This window comes from Battus philenor, unplaced genomic scaffold (assembly GCF_028537555.1).
Source record: "Battus philenor isolate CCGP_79_NKW_IND1 unplaced genomic scaffold, ilBatPhil1.0.hap1 SCAF_7, whole genome shotgun sequence".
In the NCBI taxonomy this organism is placed as follows: domain Eukaryota; kingdom Metazoa; phylum Arthropoda; class Insecta; order Lepidoptera; family Papilionidae; genus Battus; species Battus philenor.
In genome coordinates this window covers 3578917-3592491 of record NW_027181737.1, presented here as the reverse complement: position 1 = coordinate 3592491, position 13575 = coordinate 3578917, and positions in this window count along the sequence as shown.

Below are 13575 nucleotides of genomic sequence, written 5' to 3'. Positions count from 1 at the left end.
GAGTTCCAAAAGCGTCTTGATCTGATCCTGAGAAGAGTCTGGAAGAAACACAGTCGAATTGTTTTTAATCACTTTCCCTAACTTTACCTAACTTTCTTAACTTACTGAAAGGCATAGGCCTTTTTCAGTGATAGGGGAATAAACCATAATCACCAAGTTTGGCAAGCGAGTTGATGATCGCATTTTGGCATTATGGTATACAAAAGACGCTGCTTTCCATCCTCTAGAAACTTTTTTGTGAGGAGTGACAATCTTATATAATTAATGCACAAAGTCCCAGGAAGAGACATAAGGTATAAGATTGTATCACAATAATCGAAACTGCGACATAGGATAGCAAATCTTTGTTGTCTATCTATACTAGTAATGCTAGACTAATATTTAAGACAAATTGAGATAGTCAGGTCTTTTAATTATGAAAATTCAATCATCATACCTACTCGACTTAGTGCATGATTATAGTGCTCGGTTTTAGTTATATATCTTAAATCCGTTACATACAAAGATAAAAAATTATTTTAATAACTTAGTCCTTAAATAGAACCAGAATAAGGCTCTATCCAAAAGTAAATTATGATATAAATAAATATAGTTACAAAACTGTTTGTGTGTGAACATTATAACATAGTTAATGCTTAATTATAATCTGTACCTTAGATAATGCTCAAAGGGCAATGGAGAGAAATCTGCTCACCAGCTTGCTCACTCTAAGGATTCAAAGATAAATAAGAAGCTCAGAAATAAGAGCGAAATCACCAATACAGGCTTTCCACTAGAATGAGTCGGTCAAATTGCCAGAACATAAGATGCCTGATGCAAGCGCATACTAGAATGGAGACAATGGAATGAAAAGAGATCACAAGGAAGGTGATAAATACAATGAAGAAATATTATAGCTATGATCACGGGAAGCAACTAGATCATTACAAGCCAAAGTTAGAAAATATGGAAAGAAATAGAGCAAAATTTTATATTCAAAGAAGGGCCTAAAAGGGCCAAAAAAAGAAAACGTTTGGTTTGTTCCATAAACTAAATTGATTTTCGTTAAAATGTAATTGAGTTTGTTTATAGAATAAATTATGCGAACAAACCTAAGTGGCAAAACTAGTGTTTTAATAAAATTAAATCAAGATAAACGCTTTACCACATATGGTAAACTTATATTTAATGTTTGATAGGAATTCAGGAAGTCACCGCAAGGAATTATTAGGTCGTTTAACAAATTAATAATTCAATTAGCAAAAGGCGTAATGAAATCAAAGCAACATTAATGCGTTCGGACCGAAATGGTTATACTAGTCGCTGTGTTGCCATTATATTTGGTTACAGCCATCGGAATATTATTTATTGGCACGGACCAGGTTAACGCAATGCATAGTCATGATCCAGTATCGAGTACTTGCAACGTTTGAATATTTGCGGTGGATATTACTAAATGCTATTTATTGATATTTGATATGCCGAATGCCGGTGTTACGTTGGCATTCCTGTCCTTTGGCCATTTTAGAGTTTAATCAACGTTTTATAAACGGAAATCGATGTTTACATCTGGAAATTTTAATATTCTGAATGTGTGATATCGATATTAACAAACATTTTTTGCTAGTGTCTACGAAATGGAAATTAGACCGGAAAATTTACAATTTTGCAAATTCTCCAAGGGATCGAACTAAAATAAGAAAATTCGGTAGAGAAAAAATGTCACAGATGTTTTTTAAACTATAAAAATTAGTTATTATTAGATTAATGAAATTCATAAAGGCATTCACCAGCAATATGTTAGTTTACGATATATATGTTTTAAAAAAATTCCCTGCACAAATGCAACTCGTGTCGCGTCAGACGATCGTGACGGCCTTCGGTTCCCTGCGTCTTGCGAAGCTGTGCGCCTACGCAGATCGTTTGTTGCTCACACAATTAACGCCTGATTTGACATTTATTACAATACTAAATTGTGTGTTTCGTAATTATATTATGTCTATACTTCTGATGACGTCATTACTCAAAATAACTTCCCAAACGTTATATGTGAGAATTAATCCTTTTTTTATCATTTCATCATTTTCTTACCTGATTTCCAGCGACGACGAGGTCTACCATGGTAAATACTTGCCTAGAAGAAACCTATCAACTCTTGCCTTGAAGACTGATGCTTATTTTAGATAAAAGGTAGCGTTTATTTTAGTTGTATGTATTGTCAGCTAGTTCATTAATTTCAAGTGCATGCAATGCGTCGTTCTTTTCTTTTGGTATTACGTTGTGAATAATTTGATATTTTTTGTCAACATTATAGTATTTGTTTCATTGACAATAATAAAATAAATACATAAATAAATCAACCATCGTCATTATTAAAGCTATTGGAACTCCAAAATTGGACATATGTCTGCCTCATATATAACCAATAAACCGGTCAAGAGCAGCCTGTATCCAGGCCAGGCCAGGCGTAACCTTACTAAGTCATACCTCCCTAAGCTACGCTTGTTGGTCCACTGTTTCCACTCCAGATTCTTAAGCAGCCATCTATTCTGCATTGTAAGTGGCTGCCCACTGCCACTTCGACCGGCCAATCTGCGGGGATATTTCGGTTAAATTTAATAGAGATTGATAATTCGCATTGAAGTTATATTTTCACAGACAAATTTGGTTTTCGCCATGCTATTGCCATTAATTATCTTGGCTAACTTGCAAGCGTGTTTTGTGAAATTAAAATCTACTTACCATTCTTTACCTGTCGTTGCAGAGACTGACATTTTTTTTAAATGCTTCGTAAGTTTAAAGGATATAATACATGATAATCATGATTGCGAATAATCGCTCCAACGATAATACAGATTAGGCAAAATGTGCAATTAAAAAAAATTCGACATTGGCCCTTTTCAGTTATGAACGCGTCTGGATCTCTAGTAACTTTATTTGTTGCAAGATTTTATTTTAGTAAAGCTCCATATCAATCCAGTTTTTTTTTTAAATCTTGAGGTGCACCAGAGAAATCTAGTATAATTTTCCATTAGTTAAAACTAAAATGTGCAAAATACCATTTATTTCACACTGTAAAAAAATTATAAAAATAATCTATACATGTAAATAAAATTGGAGTGTCTGTTTGTAATATTAAAATAACCGCTTTTTACTACATTCATGTGAATATAATATATATATATACAAAAATTTTTTGTCTGTCTGTTTGTTTTAGGCTTATTCCTGAAACGGCTGGACCGATTTTGGCAGGGTTTATATTGGCAGGTACCTAATGTAATTAGAAGTAACTTAGGCTAGGTTTTTATGAGGAATAAATCTAAGTAACACAAAAAAAACTTAAAAATATTTTTAATAATTCCTCGCGGGCGAAGTCGCGGGCAAGTAGTAGTTTTATCAAATTAAACGGAAATAGAAGAAGCTAAAGATGCTGGATTTAGACGCCTTTTAATCGACGGAAATGTATGGGATAGGCCTGTGTCCATCAGTAGATGTCTAACGTCTGAAATAATGTTGATCATGAAACTGAAGATTGTGAAAAAGCGACAAAAATTTTACAAATCAATCTCTACGTCACTGAAGTAAACGTTAATATATGTGATTCAATCTAATGCAGTTTGGTCAATGCTAACTGCACAACACAATCCAGCACTTCGAACGGGTTTATCAAAATAGTATTGATAAATATTCATTAAAAACTCAATAATACGAGCGGTCCATTACCTCGTCACGGCCTCCGCCGAGTTGCGGATACCGAATTGTCCGCAAAAACAATCGCAAATCCGCAAACCGTGTTTACATTACCAATTCTGATGAACCTTTCTAAAATACATTCGATAATGGAACGGAAACATCCGCCAAATATTACCTAGGCGGCATTTGCGGAACTAACTATTGACATTCGAATTGACAGTGGAATCTGCGGTGTTCATTATATCACGGATTATAATTTGAAAACTGTTGACTCTGATATTATGTAAGCTATTTAAAATTTAAACAGAGATTTTCAATTTGTCTACCTTTTTTTTTCAGCTGATACACGCTGCAAGGCATAGGTCTCCCCCAAAGGATATCCAAATTCCCTTTTATTTTATTACCATAGGGAATCCCCTATGGTAAATCTACCATAATCGCAACGCTTGGCTGACGGATTTGCGATCACAGTGTGGTATTATGGTACGCAGAGGACGCTGCTGCCAATCCTCTGTAAACTTATTTAATTTGCAATCCTAATCAAAGCACAAAGTATGAATTATATAAGATTACATCCCGAAAATCGAACCCATGATTTAAGATCGCGTCTCTACCACTGGATTGTTAATATTCAATTTTGAAGCCTTGTGAAAAATATAACAAACTTATCTTTCTTTCAGACGCTAATCTAATACAATGTACAATATATCGGTATTTTTTAAAAATTGTTTGAGTGGAAAGTATTATAAATAAAAATATTAATGAATTTTTATATCTATATCTATTTTAATTGTATATTAGAGGATCGCTCTTTCTTAAAGTATATTTCTTATTTCTCTTAACAACAATCACAGGACTTTTTTATTATGGATAATTTTGTTGAATTATAGAAAACATGTAGATTCCATTTGCCGAATCAAGCTTTTTAAAATGCATCACCATAAAATAAAAATTACCAGCCTTGTCCATAACGGTTTGAACACTCAAAAATCAAGCGCATTGCGTTTCGAGTGGTTAGCCATTGGAGTGTTGAAGTCGCCAGGGGCATGAACAAGGGTTAAGTAACTTGCTAAATATGTTCACAGCAAATCTCACGCAATCCGGTTGTACACGAACAGTTCAAGTGTGTTTACTTATTAAAATTGTACCTATATTGCGTCGTACATAAAAAAGACCAAGGACTACATTTTTACCACAGATTTACACATAGCATAGAAGTCAGAAACTAAACTAATTTTATGTAAAACCATCCATTTAGCACTCCAAGAACTTTACGTCCAAAATACCGCAATGTCTGATAACGAGGTTTTGTGACAGATGAGTGTTGCCGGTGATGACTTATGAAGACTTAAGATCACTCAGAGATTTATAGCTATACTCGAAGCTGCACGGTCGTATCCCGGACGAGGAGATCTGCGGAAGAAGGTGACTGACGTAGCTTGAAACATTATTGGTTGGAAGTGATAGCGTGCGAGGCCGATCGCTCGTGCAATCGACTGCCGTTGGGGTCAAAAGAATTTAAAGTGATCACTTAGTGCACGGTGATTGAAAATCTGTGTAAAAAGTTTTCGCTGAAAAATGAGCAATACATTCAATCCACAGGCTACACACTTTTCAACACTTACTTGGACACTGTTCCCGATTCGAATCCAAAAAACGTAACAACGTGACCCTTTTTATGTTATCAACATTGATATACCTCCGTTCAACTTACTAGACCTCCTCCGGAGAAAAATCCACCGCAGAACCTTTTGATGAGTTAGCCTGGCATATTATGTTAAACCTCAAAACATGGCAAATAAAATTATGTAGAAATAAACGTATGCTTGATTTAAAGTCTTAAATTATGTTGTTTAAATATTTGTAAAGTTTAACTGTATGTCCCCAATAAGAAAAACTATATATAATAATAAAGCACTGTCGTGACTCGGAGCTGGAAAAACAAACATCCGTATTAAATAACGGTAAACCCTCCCCAAACTGTTTGCGCTCAGTAAACGTGAAAAAAACACATTTTAAACAAAACGCCTTATCGATGAAAAAGAAAATTAATAAAAAAAACTATATCGAATCACCATATATAGTAATGAAAGAGATATTTACTTGTCCCTGTATATGTTTATATTGCATTTAATCTGTGTATTTTATATATTATATTAGTAAATAGTTCTTTTTATTGTATATGTAATATTTATATTCATCTATTTCCAAGCGTATAAGCGTGATATATGTCGCCCGATATATTTTTTCTAATTAAGTCTATCAAAAGGTTGTCTAGAAGAAATTGCCGTTCGCAATTTGTACTTCATAATTAGCTAGTTCAACTTATTTACCTTATTTTTCCTATGTGATATAAACATGTAAGTAATCTATGTAAGGAAACAAGGTATTAAAGTAAATGTTAATGAAGTAATATTGAAACAATTTACGACAAAAATTATTCACGTATTTTTCCTTACAAAATGGACATTTATCTCGGCAGTAAAATTAATAATTATGGCAGTTAATAAAACGGCCGGTGTTATGTGCGAATGCCGGGCGAGCGACGCATAGGCGCGTCCTCCATACGGGTCATAAGTAATCCAAGTATATGCCGGTATTGCAAAACCATGTCCAATTAACAACTGCCTAAGTCATTAAGCCTTGCATACCGGCGTTGCATCTACTCAGAAGTATCTGCATCGTTGTTAATAGACCTCTATATCTTTATTAAGCGAGGAAGGGTTGAACGGGAATTGTGCGCAATAAACGAAATGGAATAGTTAACCCTGCAGCGGTCTTCACACTCACTTTAATTTAGTTAACTGTACCACTGCGCCCCGGGCGATGCAGCCCCGGCAAGGGAAGGGTTTAACGGCAGAGCTAATGAGTTGTCGACATAATCCCACGCTGGTATCAATGCCGACTTTAATTATTTATAAAATCATTAATACATTTAATTGGCTACCTTGACTTTACGATCTAAAGAGAAAACGTCAATAGAATTTCGTAACATGTTTTCAAAACATAATCAACAATTACTTCTTTTATATTCAAAAGAACAAATAACAAATTCATTTTGCAATAATTTGCTTTAACCCGTATACGTTCAGGTTAGTTTACGGAATAAAAATTAACAGAGAAAGATGCACAGAACTATTCATCGTTTGTTTTCAGGGTGATGCTTAAAAAGAATAAATTGGAATTCATAAAAATTTTACAACATCCGTTACAAAATTTTAAAATCGGAACCTGTCATATTGGTTGATGACAGAAGGATGGAGTTTTATGAAGGGCTTAATTGTGTTGAAGAGGTGTAGGGCACCTAATTATACCGAAATGGCCTTAAGACAGCGGCCATTAGTCGCTGAAAGAAGAACAGAAAACAGCAAAGGAACATGCGATGACAATTGTAAATCAAGAAAGTTTTCTTTCTATATTACGATTAGACCTAGTTAGGAATGAGGAGATTCGTAGACAAAGTAAAGTAGCCTTAATATCCCGGCGGAATGGCAAGTTCAAGTGGCAGTAGTCAGGTCACATAGTGCGCAGAACAGATGACCACTAGAACCTTCGCTTCCAATTTCCTGTTCGAAATTTATAAGGGAGGTTTATGTTTCGCAATAAACGTCCAACACTGGAATGATAGTGATGGTAATAAGTTAGAAATAGCACTAGGTGCATGACTTGCTAAGGTGAACATAACATACAAATAAACCTGTTTTAGCATTAGCAATCATTATGTCAGTTCATACATATCCACAGCAAGGTATATCCCATAAAGATCTTTACCGTAATCGGGGTTGTAATGCTCGCATTCAGCGATTTCCAGTGACCTTGACTATGTCGTTGGTTTACCCAATAAGGATCTACTAATTATCTCTAGGTTGATATTGTTGCTGTTAGCCCGAGGGCTTTTACAGCCTCGTCGAATCTGAGTACACGGAGGGGAAGGGTCCGTGAACTTAAAAACTTAAAAATAAACAAAGCTGGACAGGCGCGTACTAGTTACATGAAGTAGTTTGCACATAGTAAAGCGCTCTACCCGAGTAGAGCGGAGTAGTGGCTATGTTGAGAAAATGCCGCTTAGGACGACAGTGTGGATCACAGGCGAGTCAAGGAGAGTTTCACGGTTAGGGAGCGGGCAGATGCTCCTTAAAAACAAGTGTTAGTTGTTGTGAATAAGGGTTTACTAGCTCATAGATTCCACTAATATGAGGGCCATATAAGTCAAATTAAAGTAGAATAAAAAATCATACAAAATATCGATAAAGTATAAACAACACTAGGGCAGCATTTTCATCGCCAACTAATTTATATCGAGCCGAGTCCCGCGTTGCACCCTCGCTATTTAGAAGCTTTTAATCGCTCGATGAAGTGTTGCCCCGTTGATAAATAGACGTCAGACTCGCGGGTGCTACTGCCGCGCGAAATTATTGTGGCTCAAGGTATCACGGGTGAGATCCCGAAATTAAGAAGTGAACGATGAATTTGTTCTCTTTACGGGAAACGAAGGGCCAAGAAAATCATACAATATTTTAAAATCAAACATGTGTTATATTTTTATATAAAAAAGTAACAACTACTCAAATTGTCGCAGTAATACTGCCAATTATCTTTTTATAATATGGTAAACATATATATAATTGCAATATATTTTATTGTAAATACTTGCATGAGAATATAAATATATCGATTACCGTCAACAGAACTATCGGCTTAGTTTTAAAATTACTTCTATGAGTTACTAGACTTTATAAATGAATGCTAAGTAATATTGTAATCCTTATAGCGCCTCAAAATCAGATACAAAGTATTGTTTAAAGTATACAGTTTGACGCCAAATAATACAGGATTCATACCTTAATAAAGGACCTCTATAGGATCTCTCTAAGGATATCTATATGTATTAAACGAATACAAAGCAATCAAAGTAAAAAACAAAAATATGCGGTTTCGTACCCGGCAATGTTTTAATGGCGTTGTAATTAAATTACATAACAATAAGCCGGACTTCTGCACCTGCCTGTACTGGTTCGCAACGCTAACGATCTACGTGTACAGAACGATGGCTCGATATCCTTACACTGAGTGCTAATTGTTTTTGTCCCAATGTTTCGTTTGCGTGACTTGATATTACAAGTATATGAACTCATTTTTATGAACACTCAAAAAAACTGATGTTTCAAATAGAAAAATATATCATTGATTCCATAAATTTAACTTTTATCAAAATATTACTCTCGATTTTTATCTTCCACAGTAACCAAGTATTTCACAGTAGAATTAATAGGTGGAATTTTATTAAATAAATAGTAGCGAAATAATCAGAGATTTACATACTAGGTGGATCGACTACATAGTTATGGTTACGGGAAGTCAACGGATTTCGTCTTTCTTTAGGCGTCTATAGGCAAAAAAGAAGAAGACGTAAACTAGTGAGAAATTTATTAAATATTGTATCGGAGAGGCAAAAAAAAATTTAGATATGTATATATAATTGAAAGGGAAAATAAGCAAAACTTTGCTATATAAGTAAAACATAAATATAGATATTAGAAAATAAAAATAAAATTCAAATAGAATAGAAAACAGAACTAAATGTATAATGTAAAAGTAAAAGTAAGCAAGTTAAGTAATCGACATGGATGGATTGACAAGTTGAAGTAGTAGGGAGTAGACCACTTATCACTCAGTACAATAGCTGCTGGAGACTTAAGGTTCTGAAGTTGAGACCAAGTTCATTTAATGGAATCAGGCGTTACCTCGCGGAAGTCCATCCTAAGTAAGAAAAGGACCAATATTTATCCACTTCCGCACATGCAGTGGTAGTCGTGCAATGAAATGCACCGCCCGCCAGCCCGCTGATGAATGCGTATGCGGCAAACAATGCGAATCACACAACCGCCACCGCCAAATTACTCAACACATGTTTCACCCCTCCACGGGGCATCTTAAGGTTATGTTACACCGATTAGTGCCAAACACAGAGACCAAGGTTAGCGCAGCTTTGTGATATATAAACAACCTTATTAACGTCATCAGAAGACACTGAACGCGAGCCGTTTTCAACTAGTCCTGTGATATTTGGAAGAGGCATGTGCCTGAGAGTACGTTGCATGACTGAAATAACGGTGGTAAAAGAAGTTCAAAATGACAAAAAGTACGGTATAAGTCAAAAAATTGGTATCTAAAAATGTAGGAAATCAAAAGACACTAATTGTCCATGCCAATGAGAACGAAATAACATATTAATAACGTTTGCATGTGTTTGTACACAGTAATCGCGCGGGCAAAGGTAAAAACGATAACAGATATAATCGCTGCAACCGACACACAGGCACATCAGCTGGCTAACTAACGACCGCTGGTATCGGCCGCGATTTCATCAATCCCTTCGCGTTTATCGTCCATCGCTAATGACTCGTCTCTCCAAGCAACAGTTCTTTGACAAAGCTTATTTATTTGTTTTAACTTTGCTTATTGCGAATGGAGAATTCTCATAATTTATATTGTTATTTTGTCGAGTACTTTGTTATAATCAATTAAGCAAAAAAAAATATTGATATTATATCTAGAATCTAGAAGATTTACTGCATATTTCTTAAACTTTTCTCTGTCTATCATATATGATATAATGTATCTCCCCATAAATATCTTCGGAGGAGCCGATTAGGTGTTTTTTTTTTTAATTCTTATTATTATACGTTAAGTTAGATTATTAACAGTAACCACTATAGAACGTCATGAGAAAAATGTCAGAAGAGCCCTGTTCGATAAAACTGGAATCAGATTGAGGTCTTCATTAAAACGAGGGTTCTAAATTCTTCATGCCCACTGCAAGTCACAGGCCTCCCTAAAAAATTCTATGGGAGCATCTAACATAATCGCCACGCTTGGCAGGCGGGTTGGTGATCATAACACTTATGATGTTATGCCGAATACGCTGCTGCTCGTGATCTGGAAACTTGTTTGTGAGCAGTGGCAATAATATATAATGCACAAAGTGTGTGTTACACAAGTTATAGACCGAGACTCGAACCCGCGGCTACCACTGCTCATTAATGGTATAACAAGCATTAATTGCTAAAGTAATAATATAAGACTTATTACTGTTTAGATATAATCTCTATAATAACCTTTAGATAGCCTTTTCTGCGGGTATTTGATTACTTATACGACTACATCGTCATTCCTCCTTCACATAGATGTAGGTTTTATATTCAATGTTTGATTTTTTAATTGAATTGTTGATTTTTTTTTCATTACTTGATATCATAGAAGATTTTAAGGCGTCTAATAAAACTAAATGATCAAAAAATCAAAGCAAAGTTTTTGTCTATCAAATTATGATATTTATACATTTATTACAAGCTATACGTGGATAGGCTAATTCTAAGTTCCGACAAGCTGGCAGCTAATAACTGTACAAACTGTTTACATTGTGAGTGTAAGCTTACCATATTTATTTTGTATATACTTTTCTTGGTTTCATTACTGTTATTAGTTTTAACACCACTAGATGGGTTAATGATCACCTAGTTCATTAGCGGACAGCGTTGTGATTTGATTTACATCTCGTTACAAAATTATGCTGAGTTACCAATCATTCACTGCCTCTACAATTCTTTTGTTTTTATATCATTTTTTGTAATCTGTATATATTTACATCACAACTGTGAAGAATCATTTCCAACCGTAGGACATTCACTACTGAACATAAGCTTCCCGAAACTATTTCCAAATGATCAGTAGTGGCCTGAATTCAACGTCTTTCGACGACCTCAATAAGGTCGTCTATCCTTCTTTTTATTTTTGTATTTTTTATTAAAGAAGGTCATTACTTACTATTCTGTGTTATTTCGGCGCTCTTCTTTCGTCCTTCTTAAGATATTTAATTCATTCCTCTGTTATCCTTTTCATTCTCTTCCATTCCTTTCCATACCTTGTTACGTACCTTGCATTGCTTTTCTTCCTTCACCTTACCTCCAGAAGACTGTAACAATTCTAAATCTTTATTTTTAATTTCTATTTTACAATTTTTGTCTTCTTTCTATTGGCTTACGTCTTATTTATTTTTATTACTATTTCGATTATCCTTCTACAGCACTCCAGAAAGATCTGGCGTCCTCTCTCTCCTTACCCTGTTCTCCTTGTTACTGTGACGTATATTTTATATTATATTATTTCTTTTCTTTTTAAAACTACATTTTTTCTTAAATATTACACAAGGTGATTGTTTATAGGTATAAAGCTTTTAACGGAATAATGTATAGCTCATTTTCTGTCAATTGATATGTGATACACCCTTTCCGATAATAAATGTTTCCAGTCACATTCCAATAGAGGTGAAACTTTTTTTTTTTGCTGACAAATAAACTATACACAAACTCTTTTAAAATTTTAACACCTATAACCAAACAGCATACATGTATATACAGATATACAAAAATATTTTCTTTTAATATTCCACAAGTTTATTAATAAGAAAGTATTTCAAAATTTCAGATTTAAGATTTAGTTTTAATGCCTCTTTACAAATCAATCTGTTTATATACAAAGGATTAGAGGTGTTAACATTAAATTTAAAACCCTTATAATCAAACTCTGAAAGCGCTGAGTAATTAAACTTTGTCATTCATTTACATAATACATAATTACCGACATTAATTATCTTGGTGGCGTTATTTATTGAACAGTTTATACCGAGCTTCGTTGTAAATGCTTAAATTGTTTAATGGTCTTTTGAATAAAGTTTTGTCGAAAGTTATTGGCCAGTCCTAACCCAATAAAAAAGAAAATCGATATCATTGTTTGCCAATTTTGAATTCCGATTTGAAAATAGCAAAATTGCAAAATTTTACATAAATAAAATTTTAGTTATCTCGTTATTTATTTTCTTCATAATAAATTTTAATATAACCGAAATAGGCCAACCGATTGACAAGTTTAAGTGGCAGCGGAAAGTCCAGGTCTTAAAGTTATGTATTGGAGACTGTGGATCTAAGTGCAGTGATGTCCACTCAATGTGAAATGAGCTGCTTCTCTCTGTGTTGGTAGAATTCTACAGAGGAGAGAGAGAGAAGGAGAGAGAGGCCTATATCCAACAGTGTACATTCTATGGCTGATATCATAACAATTATGATAACACACAAAAAAATTTCTTCTATTCTGTACAATGCACCGACTTTAGTAATAGTGTGACTAATTTTCATTACAGTGTTTTATAGTACACTTTATTTAGTACTTAATTACATCCAAACAACTTCTCATGTTTTGATTGACTTTAAATTTTTGAAACTTAGGAACCAACACTTAGTCGCAAAAGTTTTTCTCGTTATATAACGAAAATATGAAAAATAACTTTCGAACATTTCGAAACACTTGATTTTACGTAGTATGATATTTGAAAAAATATTTTTATTTATACAGAATGATTGGTTATTTACCAACACAACCCTGTATATAGAGATCACGCTGAAATAAGTTTCATTATTTTTTTTCTATTTGCATGCGACGGGCTATAGCTTCAGGCACTACAAAGTCCGCAGTGTCAGATAGTAAACGATATTAAATATTAATTAATAGTAATTTAAAATATTCAAAACGTTTTATTTACCATATTACAATAACGTCTTTTACTATTTCTAATTAATTTTTTGAGAAGCGTGCACAATATTTTGACATCAAACTAGATATAAATTCACCTTTTTACAGGTTTTACATCTATACCTTTACAACGTTAGTTTTTGTTATTTCTTTATTAAAAACTCTCTGTATTTTTTAAACTATTTCCATTACTTGAATGGTTTTTTTTTACTATCGTAAATTTCGACTGGAAACATTTTGCTTTATTCATTTACATACTATATTATTATTGAGTTTCTTTCACAAAATTTATATAAAATTATAATGTTTATTTAT